A 27,992-nucleotide genomic window follows, 5' to 3' on the forward strand; every position below is an offset into this window, starting at 1 on the left:
AAATGAGTCAGCTCTTCGCATCATCTGGCCAAAGTATTGGAGTTTCAGCTTCAACATCAGTCCTTCCAATGAACATTCAGGACTGATTTCCTTTAGGATGGACTGGTTGGATCTCCTTGCAGTCCAAGGGACTCTCAAGAGTCTTTTCCAACACCACGGTTTAAAAGCATCAATCTTTTGGTGCTCAGTTTTCTTTATAGTCCAACTCTCACATCCATACATGACTACTGGAAAAACGATAGCTTTGACTAGATGGACCTTTGTTGGCAAAGTAATGTCTCTGCTTTTTAATATGCTATCTAGGTTGGTCATAGCTTTCCGCCCCCACACCCCTCCCCCCGCCCCCCACCAAGGAGAAAGCATCTTTTAATTTCATGGCTGCAGTCACCATCTGCAGTGATTTTGGAGCCCCCCAAAATAAAGTCTGTCTCTGTTTCCCCATCTATCTGCCATGAAGTGATGGGACTGGATGCCATGATCTTAGTTTTCTGAATGTTGAGTTTTAAAAGCCAACTTTTTTACTCTCTTCTTTCTCTTTCATCAAGAGGCTCTTTAGTTCTTCACTTTCTGCCATAAGGGTGGTGTCATCTGCATATCTGAGGTTGTTGATATTTCTCCTGGCAATCTTAATTCCAGCTTGTGCTTCATCCTGTCCAGCATTTCTCATGATGTACTCTGTGTATTCATCTTGTCGAGCATTTCTCATGATGTACTCTAAGTTAAATAAGCAGGGTGACAATATAGACTTAAATGCTTCTTAAAAGCATGTAAAACTCTGCCTACATGTTGCCTCACTCAGCAAGCAGTCCACTTGATGTTTTTTTGAGGACTTTTGTATGCCAGGCACTGTGCTACCTGCTGGGCATTTAACAACCAGTTTGGAAGAATTCTTTACCCTTGAGTATCTCACGATCTTTTCCTCTGACTAAAGGTGTCTTTCTCAGGCTTCTGATTTGCAGCAGCTTCTGAAAGTAAACTAAAGAGTGTGTTCCTGGGCTGTTGCTTATCCTAGGATGGAAGATGTGAGAGAGGTAACAAAGAATGTTTCTGCAGCTGGAGCCTTGGTGGGCCAGGGCAGAAGCTGTAGAAGGCCTTATGAATCATAGTTCAGCAGCGCAGTTTTCCGTGTCTGAGTGAGTGGGTGAGAGCTGAAAGGACCGAGGCAGTTGAGGATCTGAATTCTCTTCTCGGTTCACTCTCTAGTTAGCTGGGTGATTTTGAGCAGGTAGTTTCTGTTCTCTCCGAGCCTGCTTTTTTGTCTGCAAACCAAGAGACTTATACTGGCAGTGAGGGTCCTTTCAGTCCTGGAATCCTGGAGTCCTGGAACTAGCTGAAGGGTGCTGCTGAATTAGAAGTGCCAACGGAGAAGACAGTTCATGGTCCACTGGGCTGCTGCTGCCCCAACACAGCATTCACGTCAGTAGTAGGGATGTCGGTTGGGAATTCAGGTAAATGGGGGAAACTGGTCTCCTTCTGTATCGACCCTGTACTATAATATATGGCTTTAAATATAATTTATTCTAAGAACTCATTCTGTTTTCCATCTAAAGTGCAAGATCTGCCATTTTGAAAAGACTTTTGTAGTGTGCACTAAAACATTGTTTTCTTTCTTTAGAGTGGTGGGTTATAATAATACAACCACCAATTGTTACTTTTTTTGGTGTAAGATAAAGATTAGAACTGTGACAGTCTGGACACAAGATACATAATGCAGGAACTCCTCAGAATTGACCTACTTGGGTTACAGACTTATTTCTCAAGGGCAGGAGTTATGTGGCTTTTAAATGTAACTGTTTGTAAAGTAGACTATTACTTTAATAAGCCACTATGTCAACAGGGGCTATTCCCTACCACCACGACGGTGTGGGTCATAGCTGTGGGAAAATAGAAAGAGACTGATGTGACAAAAACCTGGTTGAAAGTGTCTAGGTTCACATTTCCCACAGACAGTTATGAAAGTGAAGTTCTAGGAGATACTATTAGAAAAATGGATTCCGTTTGTCAAATACCTTTGGGAGCGATGCATACTCCTTCACTTGGAGGGTCACTGTGCATATTAGCATATTAAAGACACTCAGAAGTCCTGTGATCAAGAAAATTGTTTCATGTTCTTTAATCCAAAATTTCTCCAAATTGTTTGGCAAAAGAAATCTCCCCCCACCCCCCCACCTTGGATATCTACTAACATTGCAAAGAGTTAGTATTTTATAAAACTTGAACAAATGCCGATCTAGGCAATTTATAGTGCTGATGGCTGACGTCTGTAGTCAGCTCTTTGATTACAGTTTGAGATGGAGCAAACTCTATAATAATGCTTTATTAAGCATTATCTTTGCTGAACAAGAATTTACCTTGGCATCTTAAAATGGCTTTATACCTGCCACTTGATTAAAAATAGTTGTATTAGAATGAGTGGCCAAGAAAGTTCTGCTTCTGATATCCTTTTAAAAAGTTGCAGCTCATTTAAAAATGTTGATGTGAGGCAAACTTGAATAATGTTTATGACAGGCATAGTAATATTTTCTTCTGTCACTTCTTGACTCTGGGATCTGTGTTGACTTCTGTTTATAAGCTCACATCATATTATGCCCCAAGTCCAAATCTGATGAAGAAGAATATTTTGGAGGAAGATGTGAAAATTATTCCAGTCTTAAAATATAAAATTGGATTCTTAAGGTATCCATTGTTAATTCTCACTTGCATACAGTTTTGCCCTCTTCCTGCTAAAGCAAGTCATTGACAGTGTGGAATACAGTGCTTCAGGTTCCTGTTATGCTGTCAAAATCAATTATACGGGTTGAAAGTGAAGCACAGAGTGTCCCTGTGTCATTACTAGCAGACTTGTTTTTATTTTGGTTGTACATTTTTGGCTGTGAAAGGATCCTTATGAGAAATTAGAAAACCACAAATTTGAAAATGTTAACAGTTAAACAATATAACCTTGAATGTATGTCTCCTGGATGCCTGAGTCTGATCATAAACGGGGCTATAATTTCTGAATGAACGGTACCTCTCTTAACCTGGCTTAATGATGGCTTTACCCTTTTACTCATCTTACAAGATTATTTACCCCCATAACCTAAATGGGGAATTAAGGCCATATGAGACTGTGGTTTCATTCACCTGGCTAAAGTTTCACTTCACAGGAATCACCACAGTCCAATGTTTGAGACCAAGGTAATAGTTAAAATTTCATCTTTGGGGGCTGTGGTATCTGGAAGATATATTACAAGTCGGGGTAGGACCCACTTTTCAGTTTTAACCGATTCTATGATGTTTGTAGTTCTTAAAACTTGTTTTTTTAACCATATAAAAATAAGGTCATATCTCTGTATTTTGAATGCTGATGAAATGAAAGTTTCATTCATGTGTTTATTCATTCCACAGTCATTTGTATCAGGCTCTGTACTTACCTCTTGGGTTTCTGAGACCAGGTTCTTGCTTCTTCCTCACCTTCTGTAATGGTCAAATATAACTATGCCAACATAATCATAATGGAAGATGTACTAGAAGATGGTGGAATACAGCCCAAAGAGATTTTTTTGTGTGTGATTTAGAGTAGGCAGCAGTGCAAGTTGAGAAGATAAACACTGTAAGCAAAATCAGTCTAAATTTGTTCACCTAGGGTAGCTCCTGCAGCTTTGCTGGGGTTTCCTGCAAATGCTCTCAGCCTGAAGGCAGGGCCCCTTCCTTGTTCCTGGTGAGTGCTTCTGATAGAAGCCACCCTGAGTACAAAGCCGCTTAGTATTTATTTATCAGAGAGAAATTAAAGGAAAAAAACGTTTTCAAGTTTGAATATATAAATGTATAGGAGTATAGATAAAATCATCAAGATGTCTTATGATATTTATTTTGCTAATTTAGTTACATCCAAAATCACTTATTACTTTTTACTTCTCTAGTATTTAGTGGCATAAACAGTCATTCTCCACAAGCGTCCTCTAAGAGTCAGTGACATCGCTGGAGAGACTCTTCCGTCATCTGCTACAGTCTGCCCAGTCTAGTTGCCTTCACTTCTGAATGGTTGGACCCTTTTATCTCTTTGTCACACAGAGTGGCACTTGCTTTCTTTAAGGTGTGTTTTCTCCACGCTGGTTAAAATCATGGAATCCTTGGTTGACTGCCAGTGTTGCCAATTGCTAGCTGTATGACATCCGGCCGGTTAAGTTTGTGGATCTCAGATGGTGACAGGACCCTCCTCCTAGTGCTGTGATCATTTGGAAAACAGCACAGAGTGTTTGCTGGTGCCGTGACGACACCGATGAGGACGCTGATGATGTCGTGTTGCTGTCCAGCACTTACACTTGTGAGGACTCCCTGGAGACCTTACCAGAATCTGCGGGGCCCTGTACAGGTGACCGTGGCTTTCTTTGAGGACTCTCTCCCTCACTGATAGCTCAGGCGTACCAGTCTCAAGCCTGCTCCACCTTCAGGTCTTAAAACCTGCCCTTCCCTTGACTAGAATGTTCGTTCTTCAAATATGAATGTGACTTACTTCTTTACTGCTTGCAGGTCACCGCTCCAATGTTATCTCCTTAGAGAGGCTTTCTCTGCATACTCTTTCTAATTCATTGTTCTTATCATCCTTTGTGTCTGAACCTTATTTTAGCTTTCTTCATCATGCATATCACAGCCTAAAACTGATAAATGTATAGTTACTTGTAAACTTGTTTCCCAGCTGTCTTTCCCATGATCACATGAGACTTTTTCCATCTCCCTCACTAGCATGTAGGGTTTTCTTATGCTTCCAGAACAGTGTTGACATTCAGTAAGTAGTTTTGACTACCTGAATAAGTGAATTATTCTAATTAATCAGAATGGGGAAAAAAAGTCTCCATGGCATTTCAGTGGATCATGAGTGGCTGCCTGATTCCGACTCGAGAAGGACCAGGGTGTCATGTCCAGGAGGAAGGAGAAGAGTGCTGATGCTGGTCAAGAGCAAATGTAGGGGCTTGAGGGAGGACCAGGTGTGTGTGTTATGAGTGAAATGTAGTAGTGAGCTCCTTGAAAGTGAGGTGGTTGTTGTTCAATTGCTCAGTTGTGTCCAACTCTTTGTGACCCCATGAACAGCAGTACGTCAGGCTTCCCTGTTCTTCACCATCTCCTGGAGCTTTCTCAGACTCATGTTGATTGAGTCAGTGATGCCACCCAACCACCTCATCCTCTGTCACCCCCTTCTCTTCCTGCCCTCAGTTTTCCCCAGCATCAGGGTCTTTTCCAACGAGTCGGCTCTTCACATCAGGTGGCCAAAGTATTGGAGCTTCTGCTTCATCATCAGTCCTTCCAATGAATATTCAGGGTTGATTTCCTTTAGGATTGACTGGTTTGATCTTGCTGTCCAAGGAACTCTCAAGAGTCTTCTCCAGCACCACAGTTAGAAAGAATCAAATCTTTGACGCTCAGTCTTCTTTAGTGAGGGCCTGCCTGTCTCTTATTCAACTGGGTTGTTTCAGTGCCAATAAGTAGTAAGATCATAATAATGTATTAATTATTAATAGACTTGTGGTGAATGAAAAGCTGGATAATCATATAGTCTAACCATAAATAGAGTATGCACCATTTAGATTTTGTCTTGAAGTTTGTTGTAATAGGATTTTCTTGCAAGAAGCATCCTTGTTGGCATTTGAGCATGTGCGTTTTTAGAGATCTGTCGCTGTTATTTGTCCTTTCTCATATAAGCTGCAGAGGGCGTCATCTTCATTGCAAGCTGCTTGGAGTGGCTGTCAGGAGCAGGAAGGAGCCACTTAAGGAGGGGACCAGAGGAAACCTAATTCTCACCGTGTCCTCAGAGGGACTGCCTGTGTGGCTGGCACTGTGTGTTGGGAAACATAGGCTGGAGACATCTGCAGAAGGGTGGCAAAATGAGCAACAGATCCTTTGAGCAGGTTTTTCTTCATATTTTAGAGCTCCAGTGAAGCCATACTTTTGTGAGTTGTTTAGGTTTTGATCCATTAACTGTTGTATGAGCAAAGAATTTTCTCATTAGCAAAGAGTGTGCACTTTGTTTAATTGACAGATGGTTAGAGTCATTGAGTCATTCACAACCGAGCAGTGGGCACCTGCTGTGTGCAGGGCACTGTTCTCAGGGAGTGCTGAGCCTGTGTCAGCCTGGGAGCTACATCACTACCATCATCTTAAGCAGCTGAGTTTTTCATGCTCTCATTTCTGAATGAATGTTTCCCTGCTCAGCCATCACCCAGTAGAACTTCTGTACATTTCTCAGCATGGCAGTTGTTACTCAAAAGCTTTCTAGAGCTCCTCTGGCCACATTAAGAGTCACACATGAGACTTTACTCTTCTGTAATCACAGCTCATTATTTTCTAAAACCAAAGTTTCCTGTTTCGATCAATAGCCTTATTTCCCAGATTTGGTTCCAAAAGACATGTGGCTGTAAAGTTATGCTGCTGGTATGATACTTTGTCACAAAAATGTGCCAGACTCTGGAGATGGTTCCAAAGGCAGGTTTCCCAAAATGTTTTGGAGAAAAGCCTGCTTCTCTGGACTTATAGCCTCTAAGGCAACTACTTAGAATAGAGATGATATGCATGGAAATGGGAACATTAGGGCATATTTTGTAACCTTGTCTTGTTTCTTTCAGACCACATTATTTTATTTTGAAATGAAGCAAACTGGTTTTTAGGCCTCATATAAATAATACAGTGATTGGGTTTCCAACTTTTCAAATGACTCCTTCTATACTATGAAAGATTCAAAGTCGTTTACAACCACACAAAAGCTTTATGTTGCCAAAATTATGTCAACATTGTGGATGACATTGACTCCCTGGAGACCTAAATTATCTAGAAAATTCCCTGATTTATTCCCAATTTTCTTTCTTTATCTAAATCTAGGTTTTCTTCCTTTCCCACTTCTTAGGGGAGGCTGCATATCATTGGTTGTCCCTTTTCATTTTTAATCTAGAGATACGCAGGCCTGTAATCCATTCCCTCTTCTGACACTTTACAGCTGTGTGATGCTGAGATTTCTTAACCTTACTGTGCCTCAATGTTATCATCTTTAAAACGGGGATAAGAAGACTAGCTACCTCACAGGTTTGTGTGAATCAATGGCATCTCAATGTAAAGACATTACCATTGCTCTTTGTGACCAGGATGTGCTCAGGAATGACAAACACAGTTACTTTTGCCATCATCATCATTTTTGTAGTTAGCATCAACCAAATAGTGCATCATTTTCTGATATGATTGGTGGAAGTCTGTGTTAGTTTTAGGTTTTCTGTTAAACCCTCAATTCCTTGGGTTGTGCTATTTTAAAGACGTATGTCTGTTCTGGTAGTTTAGCATTGATTAGGAGAAAAATCTAAGATTTATGTCTTCGTATACTTTTTCCCAGCATCGTAAATTTTTAAAACTTTTCTTAATGTTTGGCAGCAAGCCATACCCTCATTGTTCAAGCACACATGCACATATGGTATATATGCACGCGTAAAGATATATACACACACATATGTATATCCATTCCCAGATTGTTTTATTTGTTTGCCTTGAAACATCATAGCTTCCATAATTTTGCTTGCTGGCGTTAGATGACTATATTTTTCACCTCTAAATTAAATCCCCAAAGAATTTGAGGCATAGCCACCAGAGTGGTAGCCTTTAAAAAGCCACTGACTTCACACAGATAGATACTTGAGACAGAAAGCCCTTTCTTTCTTGTGCTCACTTGGTATTTGGCTTCACCTGGCCTGGCGAAGTGAACTCTGGGTAGGCTGAGCTAAATATGGCTTCGCGTACCCACGCGCAGGAGGTGGGGAAAGGGCTTCCCGTAAATTGAGAGGCTGGACACCATATCCAGGCTGGAGGCCACAGGAGCCAGGAGACTGAGGAGGAAATGGCACGGCTCCTGTGGCCAAAAGGTTTGCCTGCAGTTGGTTTGGGCCACAGAGCACCCTCCAAAAAGACTTTGCCGTCTACTTGGTTAATTTGATTGATGCTTTAGAGCGTGGGAGGGAGGCAGCACTCCTGAAGAGTATTTATAATGCCCTGCATATACAGGCTGCAGAGGCAGCCACAAAACCAAGCTGGACATAAATTGCAGCTATAAAATAAATTTTAGAAAGTCTCTGTATCCTCCCCCATTGGACTAAGCTCATGCAGCTATGATGATTCTTTCTTCTCACATCTGAAGGCTTTTGTTTGCCATCTTTACTGTTGCTTAAAGTTTGCAATTAAAACTTAGCCTAATAAAACCTATGTGCAGCTGTTTAGTTGAGAAATTCAGACTCTCTTCTCTGGCTTTATCTTTGCTCAGAGGGAAGGCCTTCTCATTTTCAAGCCTGAAGTATGGTGTTTATGATCAGGCACTGCTATTTTCTTTATTTCTCATAGTAATTAACAAGAGCTTTTTTTTTCTTTTTTTGCTGGTCAGCCCTGTGTATTAATTGCTTGCTTTTTCATGGCTTCTTGTTGAAAGGAATGCATATCACAAGATAGATTGTCTCATTCCAGCTGAGTATTTATTGAAAAGAATTCCAGGACGGCTCAGTCATCAGGATGTTCTGTAACTTTAGGAAGATTTCACCATGATTGTGAGCAAGAAATGAAAAGCTGGATCGCTTTTCTGAGTGCTAAGTGGGTTAGGAACATGTTTTAAGGGGCACCTGCAAGGGGAAGAAGGCTAAGTGTGGAATGAGGAATGTGTGACGTTTAAGCTGAGACCTGGAGGAGGAGCAGGAGCTAGCCACGCAGAGTTGCGGGCAGAGCATTGGAAGTAGAAGAAACATGTGCAAAGACCTCCAGGGGTGAGAATGAGCCCAACTTGTTAGAGGAATAACAAAATACACACTGTAAAATTATTAAGATACATAATATCTATCTTTTAGAGTTGTTGTAAAGATTAAATTTGATAATGCATTAAATACTTAGTCTAAGGCACACAATAACAGTAGATACTATAATAATAACATCTTTAGTGCCTTCATCTGCTTTAAAGTTCTTCTCTATACATAGTAACTATTAAAAATACTTTAACAGACATAAAAGGAAAGGGTTATTAGGTTTTAAGTGACTATTCAGGCCATTTTTTCTTAAAGTTGTCCATCATCCAGAGTTTTCTTAGGTCTAGCTTTCCTTTGACACACTCTCTGTCTTTAAACTGATCTGTTCAGATTCATGAATGGGGACAAGCAAATGGAAGTTCGATGTGAAATGTTTATTGCAGTGATGAGAACTTGCAGAAACATGGGAAAAGATTTGTACATTTTTCTGTTTACAGAAATCTGGTTGGTCATTATTCCTTAGCTAAGTTGTAGTGTCAAAAAGGACAAGAGCTTTAAAAAAAAAAATTCTTGTTAAGTATAATACAAATGCATAAAACAGTTAAAAACATTTGTACAGCTAATGAGTTTATAAGGTAGAAACCTTTGAATTCACCAAGAAAGAATCTTGGAGTTTCTAGTTTTCCAGAGCTTCCAAGATCCTGCTCAAACCAAAGGTTATTTCTTTCTCCCCAAATAACCACTCTCTTGATGTCTATAGTAATCACCTTACTTTCCTTCATTCTTTTTCTTACCCAATTGTGTCTCCCTACATACTATATACTAGCTTTGTCCATTTTTTTTGTCTGTTTGAAAGCAAGCTCTAAAAAGTTCCACATTGGATGATTTGAAATGAAATAAAAGTGGCCATGCAGGGAAAACTAAAAATCACCAGGGGGTGGGGGGAATGCAAACTTGAACTCAGCCAGCGTTAGTAGCAAGGGGAAGATTCAGGGAGAATCTGAGGAGGCCAAGGAGGCGCCTGGGAAGAGGCGCGGCCGGCTCAGAGCCCCTGTCGAGCACCCCTTCTGACCAATGAGGAAAGCTCGCCTTGGAGACTGCGCAGAGCAGGAAACCCCCAGTAGGGAGCTGTAGGGGAGATGTCTGTTTATACTAGGCTGGTGCTTCTCCTTTGAAAGGTCCGCAGCCATTTCCCCAGGGCCTGAGGCTCAGGGGAGGGAAACCACCCATCAGTGTTTCTGGGTTAGAAGTAATGAGAGCAAGTGGAGAGCGGACGCCTCCCTCTGTTGGCTGAGAAAGAAGGACATAAGACAAGGCAATGGGGAGGAAACCTGAGGCTGACCCTTCCCTGTAGGAACCAAGGGATGGGGAACTTCCTGGGGTGGTTCATTCCCTGTGGACTTTTAAGAAGCGAAAGGAATTGAGTGACATAAGGCTTAGTCCTGAGAAGTTACCTAGTTATGCCTACCTTTTAACTTGCCTATTATGTGCAATTTTAAAAACCAAGTTCATCCTCTATATAGCTATTAACATAAAATCCAAAACAAACCTAAATGGGATTTTTATTTCCTTTTAGAAGAACCAGAGATCTCGGGGAAACAGTTTAGGAACCTGGCCCTTCAGGGCTTGGTGGAAGAGAAACCAACTGGGAAATCGAGTTGTTCTTCATTCCCAGAGGATGTATCAAAGGATTTGGATTTTATTCTGACTTTGCTAGTAACTAACTACAAGAAAAAAAGAGAGAGAGACAGTTGGGAAGTTCTCTGAAAATATTGATTGAATTCTGAGTTCTAGGTACTGAATTGGGTATACAGAAGTCGACAAGATTACAAGATCCCCATCACAGTGCTGCCTTCCAGGCATGAAGAGCAGCATTAAATCAAAGTTTATGATGAGCTTGTTGAGTTCTGTGGAGGAGAAGTTTAGTGCTGTGTGGGAAGGCTTACCACAGGCACCTCGCTGGAGGATCTGGCTAGACGGGCCCCTGGTTATCTTGTTCAGCCTCTCTGTTTTCAGTTGTGGAAGTGGGGTGGAAGGTCAGGGAGTAAAGGAGGATGCTTTAGTCGGGGCTGTGTGATCAGCTAGTGATAGAGCCAGGATTAAAACCTGAACCTCACCTGCGTTCAGCACTTCCATGGTCAGTGGAGCACAGGCATGTTTCTCTGTGAAACTAGAAGATCAGAAGTCTCTGTTTGTGAGAGTAACTTATTTCAATCCCTGTCAAATTACATAAAATCCTTGTGTGACCTCTCAGTTTGTAGGTCTTTTGCTCTTACAGTTTTTAAAAAATATTCTACTAGGACAGCAGTTGAAACATAGAAGCCAGAATCCTTGTGCTTGGTTGAAAGCAGTCAGAGCTTATAGTCCTTGAATTACCCTCAGAGAACAGATTTTGCAAAGCGTCTGGACCTTTCACTGCTCATTGTCATTTTTTCTACCCTACATGCCTTTTTGAATTTAGTTACTGAAGACTTGTGGTGCTTTAAGTGTCCAGAAATTTCATGTCATTTTCCATAATAATTTGACATCCGTTTAATGATGTATATACTATTTTGGACAACTTGAAAATATTTTAAAGATTATAAGACTAACAGTAATTTATAAACCTAAACAGTAAATGCGTGCCCACCCACTCAAATCTTTTTTCTGGGTGGGTACTTTGAAATATAGACTTACTAAAATTTCTTCCAATTGTTTAGAAATACTCTGTCTAATGAAATACTACAGGACAGAACGTGTTCATCTGAGGCATGGTGTGGTTGTAAAACACCCAGACATACATGTGATATACATTTTATAACTTTGTGTATTTTGCAGGCAAAACATTGAAACAGGGTAGAAACACTACCGTGTACAGTGAACCAGTCTTTAATAGTAGCATCGTATAGCTGTTCATCTCTTCTGGCTTTTTATTTATACAGGTGTAATTATGATTTCCAGTACTTGTTACCAGAATATTTCCAAACTTGGTTTTGTCTTTATATCTTTCCTTCTTGGGAACTTTTTCCCAGATTGCCTGTTTCTTAGGGGAATGATTCTGTCAGTAGTTGGAAAGATCATGTTAGGGTGTGGCGTGGTCTGGCCTCACAGGGATACAGACTGAGCAGAAATCTGAGAGTCACCCTTAGTTCCTTGCTGTCCCTCGTGTCACCCTCCCTTCATTGTAATTGCTCACCAGGTTGTGCTGACTTTAGATGTTTCTTCCATCTGTACCCTCCTCTCCATCCCTTTTGCGCTGTGCTTGGTCGCTCAGTCGTGTCTGACTCTTTGCGACCCCATGGACTATAGCCTGCCAGACTCTTCCACCCCCGACCTTTGTTCTGATCTTCTTTTGCTTGTACTGTGCAACAGCTTCCTGACTCCAGCCTGATTCTTTTCTGATTCATTCTCATTTCCTCATCATTGCCCTACCTAATACCTTCAACATCACTGCCATCATGCAGAATAAATTGTGCTCTTTATTGGGACATTTAAAGACTTCCATTGGTTAGCCTTGGCCTAACCTCAGCCTCATTTTGCACCAGAACCTACCTCTGGCTAATAACACTGAAAAGATAGATACACTCCCAACATACACTTTGCTGTTTCTCTCCACTAGGCCTTGGTCCCTGTGATTCTTGATGTTCAAAATGTTCATACTCAAACCTGCCTTCCCCAACTAACTCCTGTTTATTCTTACATCTCTAGCTTATGTGTCAACTTCAACAAGAAGCTATCTGGAGTTCCTGCAGACTGGCATAGGTCTGATTTTTCATTTCCATAATTCCATTCTTAAAATTATAGTTTTTCTTCCTATCTCCTTCTCTGCATTCCTATCTCTCCCACCAAGTACCTTTTTCTCTTTCAGTCCCACCTTGTTTTGAAAACAGATCATCAAAACTTTTTAAGATGAAGAATTATTCTTCCCTTTATTAGATGTTACCTTTTATTAGTCTGAATGCAAGGTTACCTTGAATGTGTCTCCTTGCTTATCTTGTATGGAGCCAGCATTTGGATCCCCACTCTAAATGCAGGACACAGATGTTAAGTGACTTTCCGAGGTCAGTGAGTTACAGTGGCTGGCCCAGGTCTGAACTACCCTGGCTCTAACCTGTTCTATACTTAGCCTGTACATCTAATACTTTGGGAAAGAATTTGTTGGAAGTGGATTAAATAACCTTAACTTAGCTTTGAACACACTTTAGAGTACTCTAAGTGTATAACTTTCTTTACTATCATTATATTTGTCATGTCTGACTCACACACAGAATCTAGAGCATACAATATTCCAGTGCATCTACTGTTTGTGGATTCTCATCTGGAGAATCCCATGGACAGAGGAGCCTGGCAGGCTACAGTCCACGGGGTCTCAAAGAGACAAACAGGACTGAGCAGCCAAGCGCATGGAGGGGAATGGCTCTTCTCTGTTGCTCACCCGCCCCTCAGCTCTCACTGGTAGAAGGCCTTTGTTCTTAGCTCTGAGTTCTTAATTCTACACATGCCGCTGCCTCACACCACCCCACCAGATTTCAGGCCTCTTGGATTCTCTCTTTTTGGCCTTCTCACCTCTAGCTTGATGACAAGTCTTTTGCGCTGCTTGCCCTTCATTCAGCTGTATGGGGGAGGGGATGGGGAGTGCTCAGATGGGGATAGAAATGGATTTAAAATCTGAAGGTAAATAAAGGAGAAAAGAGAAAGCAGCCCTCTGTGAGATCTGGACTGAAGTAGAAATAACTAGAACACTGGCCAACAAACTGTGGCCCACAGACCAAGTCCCACCTGCCACTTGTTTTTATAAATAGTTTGATTGGAACCTAGCCATTTCCATTCATTTATGTATAGTCTATAGTTGCTTTCATAGGGCAGATTGAGTGGTTGCAAGAGAGGTGATATGGCCAACAAAATCTAGAATATACATTATCTAGCCCTTAATAGAAAGAGTTTGCCAACTCCTGTTCTAGAAGACAGTAGCATCTTTCATAATGACAAAGTTAACTATATAACTATGCCGTTGTGGCTCAGCTGGTAAAGAATCTGCCTGTGATGTGGGAGACCTGGGTTCGATCCCTGGGTTGGAAAGATCCCCTGGAGAAGGGAATGGCAACCCACTCCAGTATTCTGGCCTGGAGAATTCCATGGACTGTATAGTCCGTGAGGTGCAAAGAGTCGGACACGACTAAGCGACTTTCACTTCACTTTCACATGCTAGTATATATCCTTTTTATTATTGTGCTACAAGAATCTCTGTCTCTTTGGTCATTTGAGTTTTGTTACCTGAGGTAATTTTCTTCTACCCTGACCAGAATCTGTGGCCATTAAAAGTCATGGACAGGAGACTTCCTTGGTGGTCCAGTGGTTAGGAATCCACTTTCCAGTGCACGGAATGTGGTTTTGATCCCTGCTCAGGGAACTAAGATCCCACATGCTGTGTGGCAACCAAGCCTATACACCTAAACTAAGATCCGACACAGCCAAAATTAAATAAATAAATAAAGTATTGGTGGCAGGTGGGGGGAAGCACAGAGACTGGGTTAAGCCCCCTATGTCTGTAATCTGATGTACTCTGCTCAATCCACTGTAACTGATTTTTAATCTGTAAGATTTTAGTTTGGGTAAAAGCAGACAACTTTGGCAATTAAACTTTTTTTAGACAGACAGCTCTGATTCATTGGTGACCACCTTAACTCCATGTTGGGAAGGATTATAAAAGTCTCAGGGGCCTTAGCACAAAGCAGTACTGTGATTGATTGGTGATGTCTGTCAGGTCCTGTGCATAACTGAAAAGTGGTTCATTTGTCTTAAGCTAGGGCCTCCTTCTTGAAGCTGTAGAAGGTCAAAAGTCTTGAATGACAGTAGTTCAGTCCACCACAACCTAGATTCCAATCTGAAGGTCACTAAAGGAGAATCTCTACAAGCCACAGTCATCATATTTGTAGACTAGCCAGGAGCTGCAAGGGCTTCCAATGGCTCAAGCTGTGAAGAATCCTTCTGCAGTGCAGGAGAGCTGAAGACATAGGTTTGATCACTGGGTTGGAAAGATCCCCTGGAGAAGGAAATGGAAACTCACTCCTGTATTCTTGCCTGAGAAATCCCACAGACAGAGGAGCCTGGCAGGTTACAATCCATGGGGTTGCAAAGAGTCAGACACAACTCGGCAATGGAGCACACCCACACATGATGAACTGCAAAATGGCAGATTATTGATTTATTAAGAAAAAGATGATGTTGTGAAAGTGCTGCACTCAATATGTCAGCAAATTTGGAAAACTCAGCAGTGGCCACAGGACTGGAAAAGGTCAGTTTTCATTCCAATCCCAAAGAAAAGCAATGCCAAAGAATGCTCAAGCTACCACACAAATGCACTCATCTCACACACTAGTAAAATAATGCTCAAAATTCTCCAAGCCAGACTTCAACAATACGTGAACTGTGAACTTTCAGATGTTCAAGCTGGTTTTAGGAAAGGCAGAGGAAACAGACATCAAATTGCCAACATCCGCTGGATCATCAAAAAAGCAAGAGAGTTCCAGAAAAACATCTAGTTCTGTTTTATTGACTACGCCAAAGCCTTTGACTGTGTGGATTGCAATACACTGTGGAAAATTCTGAAAGAGATGGGCATACCAGACTACCTGACCTGCCTCCTGAGAAATCTGTATGCAGGTCAGGAAGCAACAGTTAGAACTGGACATGGAACAACAGACTGGTTCCAAATCGAGAAGAGAGTAGATCAAGGCTGTATATTGTCACCCTGCTTATTTAACTTATATTCAGAGTACATCATGAGAAATGCTGCATTGGATGAAGCACAAACTGGAATCAAGTTTTCCAGGAGATACATCGATAACCTCATATATGCAAATAACCCCACCCTTAGGGCAGAAAGTGAAGAAGAACTAAAAAGCCTCTTGATGAAAGTGACAGAGGAGAGTGAACAGACTTTTGGACTCTGTGGGAGAAGGCAAGGGTGGGATGTTTCGAGAGAACAGCATCGAAACATGTATATTATCTAGGGTGAAACAGATCATCAGCCCAGGTTGGATGCATGAGACAAGTGCTCAGGCCTGGTGCACTGGGAAGACCCAGAGGGATTGGGTGGAGAGGGAGGTGGGAGGGGGGAATCGGGATGGGGAACAGGTGTAAATCCATGGCTGATTCATGTCAATGTATGACAAAACCCACTACAATATTGTAAAGTAATTAGCCTCCAACTAATAGAAATAAATGGAAAAAAAAAGTTGGCTTGAAGCTCAACATTCAGAAAACTAAGATCATGGCATCTGGTCCCATCACTTCATGGCAAATAGATGGGGAAATGGTGGAAACAGTGGCAGACTTTACTTTTTTGGGCTCCAAAATCACTACAGATGGTGATTGCAGCCAGGAAATTAAATGATGCTTACCCCTTGGAAGGAAAGTTATGACCAACCTAGACAGCATATTAAAAAGCAGACACATTACTTTGCCAACAAAGGTCCATCTGGTCAATGTTTTCCAGTAGTCATGTATGGATGTGAGTGTTGGACTATAAAGAAAGTTGAACACCAGAGAATTGATGCTTTTGAATTATATTGTTAGAGAAGACTCTTGAGAGTCCCTTGGACTGCAAGGAGATCTAAGCAGTCCATCCTAAAGGAACTCAGTCCTGAATATTTGTTGGAAGGACTGATGTTGAAGCTGAAGCTCCAATACTTTGGCCACTTAATGTGAAGAGCTGACTGATTTGAAAGGCCCCTGATGCTGGGAAAGATTGAAGGCAGGAGGAGAAGGGGATGACAGAGGATGAGATGTTTGGATGATATCACTGACTCAATGGACATGAGTTTGAATAAACTCTGGGACTTGGTGATGGACAGGGAGGCCTGGCGTGCTGCAGTCCATGGGGTCGCAAAGAGTCGGACACTGCTGAACTGCACTAACTGAAGAAAGAGATGGTTGGCTGAAAACCATTCTTTGTTCATAATTATATCTTCTATGTCAAATCTTTTCTTATGGCAAAATGTAGATAGCGTAACATTTGCAATTTTAACTGTCTTTAAGTGTATAGTTTTGTGGCATTAAGTGCATTCACGTTGCTGGGCAGCCATCGCCATTTGTCCATCTCTAGAAGTTTTCCTTATCCTCAGTTGAAACTGTGCCCATTGAACAATAACGCCTCATTTCCCCCCCACCCCCTAGCCCTCGACAGCAACCATTCTGTTTTTCTGACTCTATGATTTGGACTATTGGAAGTACTTCATATGCGTGGAATAATACCATATCTGCCTCTTTTTTTTTGTACCTGGCTTATTTCACTTCGCATATGTCTTCAGTTGTGGTATGTGTCAGTATTTCCTTCCTTTTTAAGGAAGAGTAATATCCCATTGCATTTATGTAGCAATTTTTTTTATCCATTTAGTAGTCAGTGGATATTTGAGTTGTTTTTATCTTTTGGCTATGGATTGGGCTTCCCTGGTAGCTCTGATGATAAAGTATCTGCCTGCAGTGCAGGAGACCTGGGTTCGATCCCTCTTATCAGGAGGATCCTCTGAGAAGGGAATGGCAACCCATTCCAGTATTTTCATCTGGAAAATTCCATGGACAGAGGAGCCCAGTAGGCTATAGTCCATGGGGTCGCAAAGAGTTGAACACAACTGAGTGATTTCTACTTTACTGCTATGGATAATGCTGCCATGGACACTGCTTGAATCTGTACTTTGAATTCTTTTAGTCATCAACCTAGAAGTGAAATCTCTGAATCTTATTATAATTCTGCAATCAATTTTTAAAGGAACTGACACAGTTTTTCACAGTGGCTGCACCATTGTACATCCCCACCAGGAATGCACAAAGGCTCCAATTTCTGAACAGTCTTGCCATCACATTTGGCAAGTCTTCCCAGTCAGTGGGAAGTGGCATACCAGTACTATATTGATTTGTGTTTCCTAAATGGCTAGTAATGTTGAGCATATTTTTATGTGTTTATTGTGTAATTTCTTTGGAGAAATGTCTATTCAAATTGAGTCAACTTTTAGTTAGTTCACACTGCTGGTTTCTTTAAAGAGCAGGAGACAGATTCAGTTTCAGCTGGGAATTTCCCTGTGTGGGGTCTGAAAAGTCTTAAAGATAGTCCTGTAGGAAGCTCCCCGTGACTATAATTACAAGCCGGGGAAATCTGAGTTGGGGGAAAGGCTAATTAAAATGGGGATGTTTTGAAGCCACTGTAGAAATGAAGGCAGAGAAAGAATGGGATGGAGGGGGGGGAGTGGTGTATGTGTGTGTGTGTGTGTGTGTGTATGTGTATATGTGTATGCAGGAGCTGATTAAGTTTTTCAACTTGTCCCTTCTCTCCCTCCCAAGAGTGAGAGAAGTGGGAGGGCAGAAAGAGAAAGATCCAAAGTCTGCTGCTTCCTCTGGACTTCTGTTTAAAATAGGTCCCTTTCAAGGCTCTGAAGCCTCAAAACCCACAAGTGACATTTTTAGGACAATTTTTTTTTCAGCGTGGAGGCCTTTGATTATCTCACCATAATTACTATGTTTGTGGTGTTTTTTCCCCTGTTGGCTGTATTTTAGAGAAGTAAAGTTTGAGTTGGTTTTGTTAGAAACATCACTCTAGGAGCATTGAATTTACTTTACCTCCAGTAATAGAAATAAATTAAAACTTTAATGTACTGTAAATTCACTGATTTAAACTATGTGGATCAGAAACACTCTGGGACAGTTGACAGAAAATCCTATTAGGGTTTGAAGACTAAATGACTGCAGGAGGTATATCTGGGGAGTCTTCTGAATAATGTTCGTTGTATGACCCGATGTGTAGGGTGAGACAGTACCTCTGGACTGATCCTGTACAATTGTTAGAGGATCAGGAGAGATGTGTGTCTGATCTTCTTAAACAGAACTTAGCTTAAATGAGGGAATATAATTATATTAACAGTAGAGATTATCTAAAAGATGTGATTAACCAACAGTGAATTCATTTTTTAGGAGTCCTACCAAATACTTTTTGATGTTCACTATTGCATAAAATTTCCAACCAACATGTTTTTCCAGTTGTTTCCAGTTGTAAGAAATGATCTCCATGTATGGGCTGCATACATATTTATTCTTCTATTACTAAACAAAAACTAATATAAAAGTGATATGCTAGTTCTCTTTCAGTTTTGTGGCTAAAGGTAAAACAGAACTATTTATATTTTTCAGCTTTGGTTTTGTTGATCTTAAATTCCTCTGTGTTGTATGCATTTTGTCTTAGTATCTCTCTCTCTCTTTTTTTTAAACTGTTAAGCTTTGACCATTCGATTTTTGGTGACACAGAGTATTTTGACCTGCTATGTTGAAAATTCCAATTGAGAAGCAATACCTGAAGTCTGACTATGGAACTCTGTAGAACTAACACATTTAGAATATGACTTTTAGGGAATTGAATGGTTTTCAGGGAGAATCAGGAGGCATTTCTCAGAACTAAATTGGACGTCACCTCAAAGTTCTCCAAATAGCATCTTAAGAATGATAGTGTTTTCAGAGTTTAAAGGGTCATAACTATTTTGGATGCAATTTTGTTTATTTATTTTTATTTATAAGAGTCAGCAAGATTTCAAATTCATGTTGGTGGGCAACACTGGTTCAGTTGAAGCCTATAATCCCATCAGTTGAAGCAAATATGAGTCATATAGTATATAAATTATTACCAGTCACACAAACATGTTCACGGTTGGTTTTAACTTCAGTATACAAGCTGTGAATTTGGAAAGCGGTTTTAGGGTGTACTTAGAGGTTTCTATTCCCAGCAGAGCTTAGTGGTTAAAGTTCAGCCTCTGTCATGAGACAGGCTGCTAGGTTTGAAGCCTGGCTTCATCACTTCCCACCTGTGTGACCTTGGGCTCCTCAGTCACCTCTGTATCTCTGCAAAAAGTCAATGCTATTATCATTATCATCAACCTTTACTCTTACTGCCCAGTTTTAAAGAAGCACCTGCTCTTTTATTTTGATGTAATTTTACATATAAATGTTACCTTGAAGTTACGGTAGTAGTGAATAGAGAGGCACTTGGGGATAAAGCAGAACCATGCTGGTGTTTGCCATCATCAAAATAGAATTGCCCTAACTACATATAGATTAAGTCCTATGTAATATTGTATGTGAAGTGTGGTGGCTATTACCTGCAGGTAGAGATTGTGTCCTTCTCAGACAGGCCCTCACCAGATGCCTGGTGAGTTTTTAGACAGTTAGCAAGAACTCTTCTGTGTGTGTGTGTGTGTGTGTGTGTGTGTGTGTGTGTGTCCCCAACTATGGCCCCTCATTTAAACAATTACTAATTATTTATTAAATACTTATTGCCTCATTTCCTTTTAAAACCAATTATGAAATATTTCAAATATACTAGAAAATGCGAAGAACATTGTAACTGAAACCTATTTCCCCAACACCCATACTAAATAACTTTTACTCACCTAATAATTAAATACAAAAATAAAGTTTGCCATATTTACTTGAAATTTTGAAAAGATAGGCTAGTATACCCCATCTTGATTCCTTTTACCTCTGTTTTTCCTAGAGGGAATCCTATCCTGAAAGTAATGTGTATTTTCCCAGGCTTTTCCATACTTATTTGACATGTATATATTCCTGCCAATATAGAATGTTTTATAATTTTACTAGATACTTATTAATTCATAAATATTATGTGCTATTATTTTATACATTCATAAATGCAGCATAAATGGTGTCATACTTTCACTTCTTAGGCCAATTACTCATTGAACTCATACCTAGTCCTCCAGAATCAGTGGTCCTTCTGCCTCATGGTCTTTGCATTTGCAATTCCCTTTGTCTAGAATGTTGTCCCCTGATTGTCCATGATTAGTTCCCTGCTCTTCTGAATCTTTATTTGAATGACTGCCTCAGGGGGCTCCTAGGTTACCTCATCTAAAACTGCAAATTCCTACAATGCTGCTCTCCTTTCCCTTCTCCTTTCCATTATTGTTTAGTAATTTTCATTATCTGGGTTGTTTAACTTATTTTCTGTTTTATTGTTTGTCTCTCTTCACTGAAGTGCAAGTGCATTGAAGACAGGGTGGTTATTTTTCTTGGGGGGGGGGTCTGTCTTCATAACTCTTTTATCCCTGACATCTACATAGTGTCCAATAAATATTTGATGATTGAATAAATGTGTAACACTGGGTAATTCACTTTGTTTTCTTAATGGTAAATTTTTGAAGTTTGTCCAACTTGATACCTGTAGCTGTTTTCTTTTCACTGTTGTATAATGTTCTGCTTGATGTCTAAATCATGTTAAATATCCATCTTCTGTAATGGTTGACATATTAGTTTTTTCCATAAATTTCTCTTATAGACAGTGCCATAGTGGGCATTCTTGAGCTTTTTTTTTTTTTTTTTTTTTTTTTTTTTTGCAAAAGTGTGAGAATTTATCTGAGGTATATACTCAGAAGTACAATTCTCATTTGTATTAGTTATCTATTACTGTGTCACAAAACATCCCAAATTTGCTGGCTTAAAATAATTATTTACACAATTATGTGAGTAAACATGATAGTTCTTCTGCTAGTTTTTCTCATCTGGGTGCAATCCCATGATGGCTAGAATGGCTGAATAGTCCAGCTGGCCTCATGTACATATCTAGCTGTTAGGACTGTCTGTAGGCTAGAGCACCTCAGATCTCTACCATGCGGCTCCATAGCCTCAGTAGAGTAGATCAACTTCCTTATAGCGTGGCATTCTTGAGCATCAGTCCAGGGAGAAGCTGCAAGGCCTATTAAGGCTGGAATCTAGAATGCACACCACATCTCTTCCACCACATCCTTCTAGTCAGAGCAAGTCACAAGGCCATCCCAGATTCAAGGGATAAGAGAGGTTGCAAAATATTGTGACCAGCACATTCTAACTTACCTCATTGAGTCATAAATTTCACATATCTACAATTTTAATAGATATTGCCAAATTTCTCTGTAAAGTAGTTTTATCATTTTATTCTCCAGTTGGTACCAACTATTTGTTAAAAGGAAATACCTTTGACACAACAGTGTGTGTCACAAAATAAATGTTCATAGACCCCTCCCAAATCTGTCTTTCTTTATGTAGTAAACCCCACCTGTGCTATACATTCAACAAAACCTGATTTCTCTTTCTCCCGGGTACATGAATAGATACATTTCCCAGATTCTGTTGTAGTTAGGAATGGGCATATATATGACTAAGTTTTGGTCAATGGAAGTGATTTTTGCCATTTTCAGAGTTGGTATATAAATTTCTTTAATTTATTGCCAAGGTATAATTTACTCTACCCTCTGTCCTTGTATGCTGACCAGATACAGAATATCCACTGGAACTCTGGGACCCAGGCTAAAGCATGGCCCAAACAGAAAGAACCCAAACAACAGTTCGCAGTGAACATCACTCCCCCACCCGAATTCCTGCTGTTGATTGGGAAAATTTATTTGAGGTAGAAATAAACTTACATTAAACCATTGAGATCTCAGGGTTTATCTGTTAGAACAGCTGACATTTCCTTAAGCAATATAACCCTGGATGAGCAGAGAGTGTCTCTATTTATAGACTTTAGGTCTAGATGAGAATTAATCATCCAAGTTAATCTTCAAAGGTATTATTTGTATCTACCAAATGTTACATAGCTATATATATTATATATAATTATTGATAGTATATTCATACATATGACAGCTTTATTGAGATATAATTCAATATATATATATTTGAGATATAATTCAAAACATACCGTCTATTTCACCCATTTAAAGTGTACCATGCAGCACTTTTTAGTATATTTACAGAGTTGTATAACCATCACTGCAGTCAGTTTTAGAACAATGTCATCACCCCAAAGAGAAGCCCTGTACCCATTAAGCAGTTACTCTGCATTTTTGCCCCTCAGTCCCCAGCTCTTGTTAACCACTAATTTGCTTTCTGTCTCCATGGGTTTGCCTACTTTGGACATTTCATATAAATGAAATCATATAATATGTGGCTGTTTGTGTCTGGCTTCTTCTACTGAGAGTAATGTTTTTAGGGCTCATCCATGGTGTAGCATGTGTCAGTACCTCACTTATTTTTCAGAATAAATAATATTCAATTGTATGGATATAGTTATATGATATTTTATTTACTCATGTATTAGTTGATGATATTTCAGTTTCTGCTCTTTGGCTGTTATGCATAGTGTTTCTATAAACATTTCTTGTACACTTTTCTCCAACATGCTATTTTTTTTAATCCTTCAAAAATTCTTGTAGAAGTATATATCAGAAGTATCTATCAGTTTAATAGAAGAAAGTTTGTTGGAAAAGCAAATTCTTGAAGCATTGACTTTGTGGAATAAAAAATTTCACAGGCTATCTTCTTGATGAAACTTTGAAAACTAGTAAATTAATACAATCCCCTTTATTCTTCACACCATAAACTTAAAATGGACTAGATCTTATTTTTATAATGATGGAGTACTTAGAATACAATAAAAATCATACAAATCATACCTTAAGACTTTACACTATAATTTAGTACAAAACCCTAGTACTTTGGATTAAACTTTTTACTTATTTTTTGTGTGCCTACTCTGCTGTAGGTGTTCTCAAGGTAGTAGGGATATGACTTTTAGTAAAGAAGATGAGGCCCTGCCCTTACTAACAAAGAATACATTTTAACAATTGAGCAAGCAATTATAGAGTTTTACATGTACTGTGAAGGTAATCACCAGGACATATTATATACGGTGTTACTTGGAGAGGCAGGAGGGCTACTTCTGAAGCTGAGTGATGAGCAGGAGCCAACCTTGCAAAGCACTGGAATGAGCGGGCTCCGGGTGTCAGGAATCGCAAGTGTAAGGTTGCTAAGGTGAGAACAAGTTCAGTGTGATTGAGAGACAGAGGCAGTACCAATGTGCGTAGACCTTATAGAGTGAGGGTGAGTGGGAGGTGTCGTTTGTGTAACTTTGATATTGCTCACAGTGATATAACTATCTCACATACGGTTATTAATTTAAGAAGTATCTTTGCTTCTTTGCTTACACAGATTGCAGAATCTGTTTGATTTGACATCAGCTGAAGTCCTAGAGACTATTTTGGCCCAGTGTTCTGGAATCACATTCTGGATTCCTAGTGGTATGAAAAATCACCTGTTACAATTACCAGTCTAAAAATCTGTCAGCAAGGCAATAAATATTTAGAAAGCCTAGAGTAAATCTTTTCAAAATCCTGAATTTTTGTGTAAGATGAGCCCAAAGTCAACTGGCGTGCCAAGCATTTTATGGGAATAGATTGGGTGCTTTGTGATGTACACTCATGCTTGCAGGCCACTGGGATCGAAACACTCACCATGCCGTTGCCACAGTGAGTTGAATGGGTTTGCAGTGGTTGGAGGATTTAACGCTTCTTGACCTCAAGGTGGAGTTCATACTCTGGGTCCGCAGCGGTGTGTGAGTAGAGATGATCTTACACAAATACTGTGGATGTCTATGTCCTATTTAGAAGGCATAAATTACTAGGAAGAATATTAATGATTTTTTTTTTTTTGTCCTGCAGTCTAAAAATGTCATAGTTTTAGAACTAGTCAAAGATTTTTCTTCCATTTTTATTGAGATATAAGTGACATAAAGCACAGTGTAAGTTTAAGGTGTACAGCATAATGATTTGACTGACATCAAGAAATTATTACCATGATACATTTATTGAACAGCCATCATCTTGTATATTAATATATATAAAAGAAAAGAGAAAGAAAAATATTTTTTCCTTGTGACTAGAATTCTTAGGATTTACTTTAACAACTTTCATATATAAATGCAGCAGTTTTAATTATTCTTACCATGTTGTACATTACATTGCTAATGCTTATATATCCTATAGGGCTTCCCTGTTGGCTCAGAGGATAAAGCGTCTGCCTGCAATGCGGGAGACCTGGGTTCTATCCCTGGGTTGGGAAGATCCCCTGGAGAAGGAAATGGCAACCCACTCCAGTATTCTTGCCTGGAGAATCCCATGGACAGAGGAGCCTGATGGGCTAGAGTCCATGGGGTCACAAAGAATTGGACAGGACTGAGCGACTTCACACTTCACACATATATCCTATAACTGGAGGTTTGTATCTTTTGACCACATTAGTCACCATACAAAAATATTACAGTATTATTGACTATGTTCCCCACACTGTTCATTTCATCCCTGTGACTCATTTATTTTGTAACTGATAGTTTCGACCTCTTAATTTCCCTTACCTATTTCATTCACCCCCCAAACCCCCTACCCTCTGACAACTACCTGTTCGTTCTCTATATGTATGGCTGTTTCTTTTTGATTGTGTTTGTTCATATGCATGCCGTTCATATGAAATACTTTCATATCAAGTAATAGTGTAATAATTTTTTAAATAATCTAAAACTTCAAACTTTTTAGGAACTTACTTATCTAACACTCTCACTGTCTGCAATATAGCAGTGAATAAGGAAGTGGATACCAAGCCTCTGACAGGGCAAATGATGTAGTAGTCAGCTCTTCGCAATAACTTCATTAGATCCTGTTGTCTTCCTGCATGTGCATATGTGTAATGAGGGTGGTTATCTTGTTTCCAGCCCCTCAGCCAATTAGAAAACAGGAAAGATGTTACTTGTAAGTAGATATATTGACATCAGTACTACACGGGATCTGATTACACATCCCTTTTATCTCATATATTATGTGTCTCTCATTAATCCAAACCAATTCAGCTTTCTCTTCTCCTAAATTACAGTTGTCAAATGGCAGAATTTTATCAAAACACCCAAAATACTAGAAACACAAAAATTTATTTCCTGAAACCAAGGCATGCTATAAATTAAGTGGTTCTTATTTTTTGTGTTAGATTTTAAATCCTACACACCTCTACAATAGCTTTTCGTGTCTGTATTCAGAGTATTTTTTTCTTAAATAATATTTCATATTTGTCACAAAGGAAATAGGAAAATAAAAAGAAAAAGTCTCTTAAATATTAATAGGAGTTGCATTGGCTAGAAATGTAATTGAATTCCTTTACATCATTGTGTGACTGCATGAACTGTAGCCCGCCAGGCTACTCTGTCCATGGAATTCTCTAAGCAAGGATACTGGAGTGGGTGGCCATTCCCTTCTCCAGGGAATCTTCCCAACCCAGGGATTGAACCCAGGTGTCCTGCATTGCAAGCGGATTCTTTACCATCTGAGCCACCAGGGAAGCCCCTTTTCAATATATGGTATGCTTAAGAGTTTTTCTTTTTAAATAAACTAAAAACAAACTTTTCTATCTATGCTATGAGAATGACTTCTCTAAGCTGATAGCAACATTATAGTCTTTGTCGGTATAGCAAATGTTTGTATAATTATATGAACTTATAAAAATAATAAAATGGCAAACATAAAGCAAAGAGCAAAGGGCTGCAATTGATGTAGTTAAGGAAAATATAGAAATCACTACTGATGTGACAAATGCCCATCCTGAAGCTGCAATCTTTTTGCATGCGGACTTGATTAAATAAAGAGCATGTACAAAATATGGGATAGCTTATATCTTTTATAAAAGTATCTGAAAGTTAAGATGTAACTAAGTAATTTAATAATCTTTGGTTCTATCTTAGTTTTTTGATTTTCATAAGAATTTCCAAAATAAATTGTGTACCCAAATAGAAGAGTGCAGGTATGATAGGTATGATAAGTACTCACTCTGAAGGAAGCAAAGATGTATCTGGTTCCTTTCCTTTTACCTTCCCATGGTGGGTGACTAGTTTTGTGGTATAAACTTCAAGAATTCTCAACATCAGCTTGACAAGTAGCTGCTTCCTTTGTGAGTCTAGATTCATATGTTTGTGCACTGTAATTAATGGACAAATAATTTCTTCTGGCCTGAGATAAGGCTTTACCAGCAAGTCACTTGCATTAGGATAATTCATGAGCTTCTCAGGCCTTGCTTATGTCTAAGGAGAGGAAGATCTTCTAGGGTGATGGCTTTCTAGAAGCGTTGAAAGATTTGTATATGTGTCAGCAGAAAGATGATTTTGGTAAGAATGGGTTCTACTCTAAAGAAAAGAACTGGTAGTATTTTCAGAATTACCTCTGAGGGAAACAGATTTATAGTTTCTGAGTTTTCTGATCTTCTATTTTGTTCTTTCCCAATAAAGAGAGTGTTTAGGATAATTTAATATTTAAGGGTAAAAGACCCAGTCTCTGCCTCCCTTCTACTCCAGATTAGTGAGGATCGACATTACTGGGAGTGAGCATAAGAATGGAGGTGTTTCAGAAGCCTAACGCTCTGACTGGTAGAAGCTAGTCCAGAAAAACGTGAATTGCTGACTAATTTCTTCATGTATCTCAAGATTTCTTCTCATGCTACATCTTTTATCATACAGTTAACAAACTTCATGACAAAATATTAACTGAATATGTTTTTTAAAACGTATTTTGGGCCGCCCCGCCCCACCCCGCCGGCCGGGCTGCTCTAGGTGCCGCGCCGAGACCCTCTGCACCCGTGCGAACGTGGCGCTGCGAGCGGCGCGGAGCGTGCGGGTGCAGTCGGCAGCCTGCGCGCCATCTCCGCACCCAGCGCGCCCTGCTCGCCGCGGCCATGGGGACTGCGGGCGGGTGCCGTCCGGGCGCTGCGCACCGGCCCTGCTCTGCTGTCGGTGCGGAAATTCACAGAAAAACACGAATGGGTAACAACAGAAAACGGTGTTGGAACAGTGGGAATCAGCAATTTTGCACAGGAAGCTTTGGGAGATGTTGTTTACTGTAGTCTGCCTGAAGTTGGGACAAAGTTGAATAAACAAGAGGAGTTTGGTGCTTTGGAAAGTGTGAAAGCTGCTAGTGAACTTTATCCCCCTCTATCAGGAGAAGTAACTGAAATTAATACAGCTCTAGCAGAAAATCCAGGACTTGTCAACAAGTCTTGTTATGAAGATGGTTGGCTGATCAAGATGACATTCAGTAACCCTTCAGAACTAGATGAACTAATGAGTGAAGAAGCATATGAAAAATACATAAAATCTATTGAGGAATGAAAATGGAGCCCCTAAATAAACTACTTTGAAACAACTTAATCTAGCATAGTTGTCTTAAATTAGTGGTGGATAGATATTTAAAAAGCAACTTTTAGCAAAAGAAACTACTTGTAACAATGTTTCCTAAAGAAAATACCCCTTAACTTTCTAATGCCTTCAGATAAACACTGTGTATCTTTTCCACAGCATCCTGTGATTTTTAGGCTAGGCTCCAGTTATAATATTCAGAATTCCTGAAATTATCTCTGATAAAACTAATTATA

The 27,992-nt window shown here is 39.8% G+C and overlaps 1 protein-coding gene and 1 pseudogene across 1 annotated transcript in view; both read left to right on the forward strand.

Moving 5' to 3' along the window:
* The window catches only part of ERC2 (ELKS/RAB6-interacting/CAST family member 2), a 919,595-nt gene that overhangs the window by 485,599 nt on the left and 406,004 nt on the right, over positions 1-27,992 (forward strand). The window lies entirely within an intron of this gene.
* Positions 1,430-27,731, forward strand: LOC136166351 (glycine cleavage system H protein, mitochondrial-like; annotated as a pseudogene).

The sequence above is a fragment of the Muntiacus reevesi genome, chromosome 4, assembly GCF_963930625.1.
Source record: "Muntiacus reevesi chromosome 4, mMunRee1.1, whole genome shotgun sequence".
Taxonomy (NCBI): domain Eukaryota; kingdom Metazoa; phylum Chordata; class Mammalia; order Artiodactyla; family Cervidae; genus Muntiacus; species Muntiacus reevesi.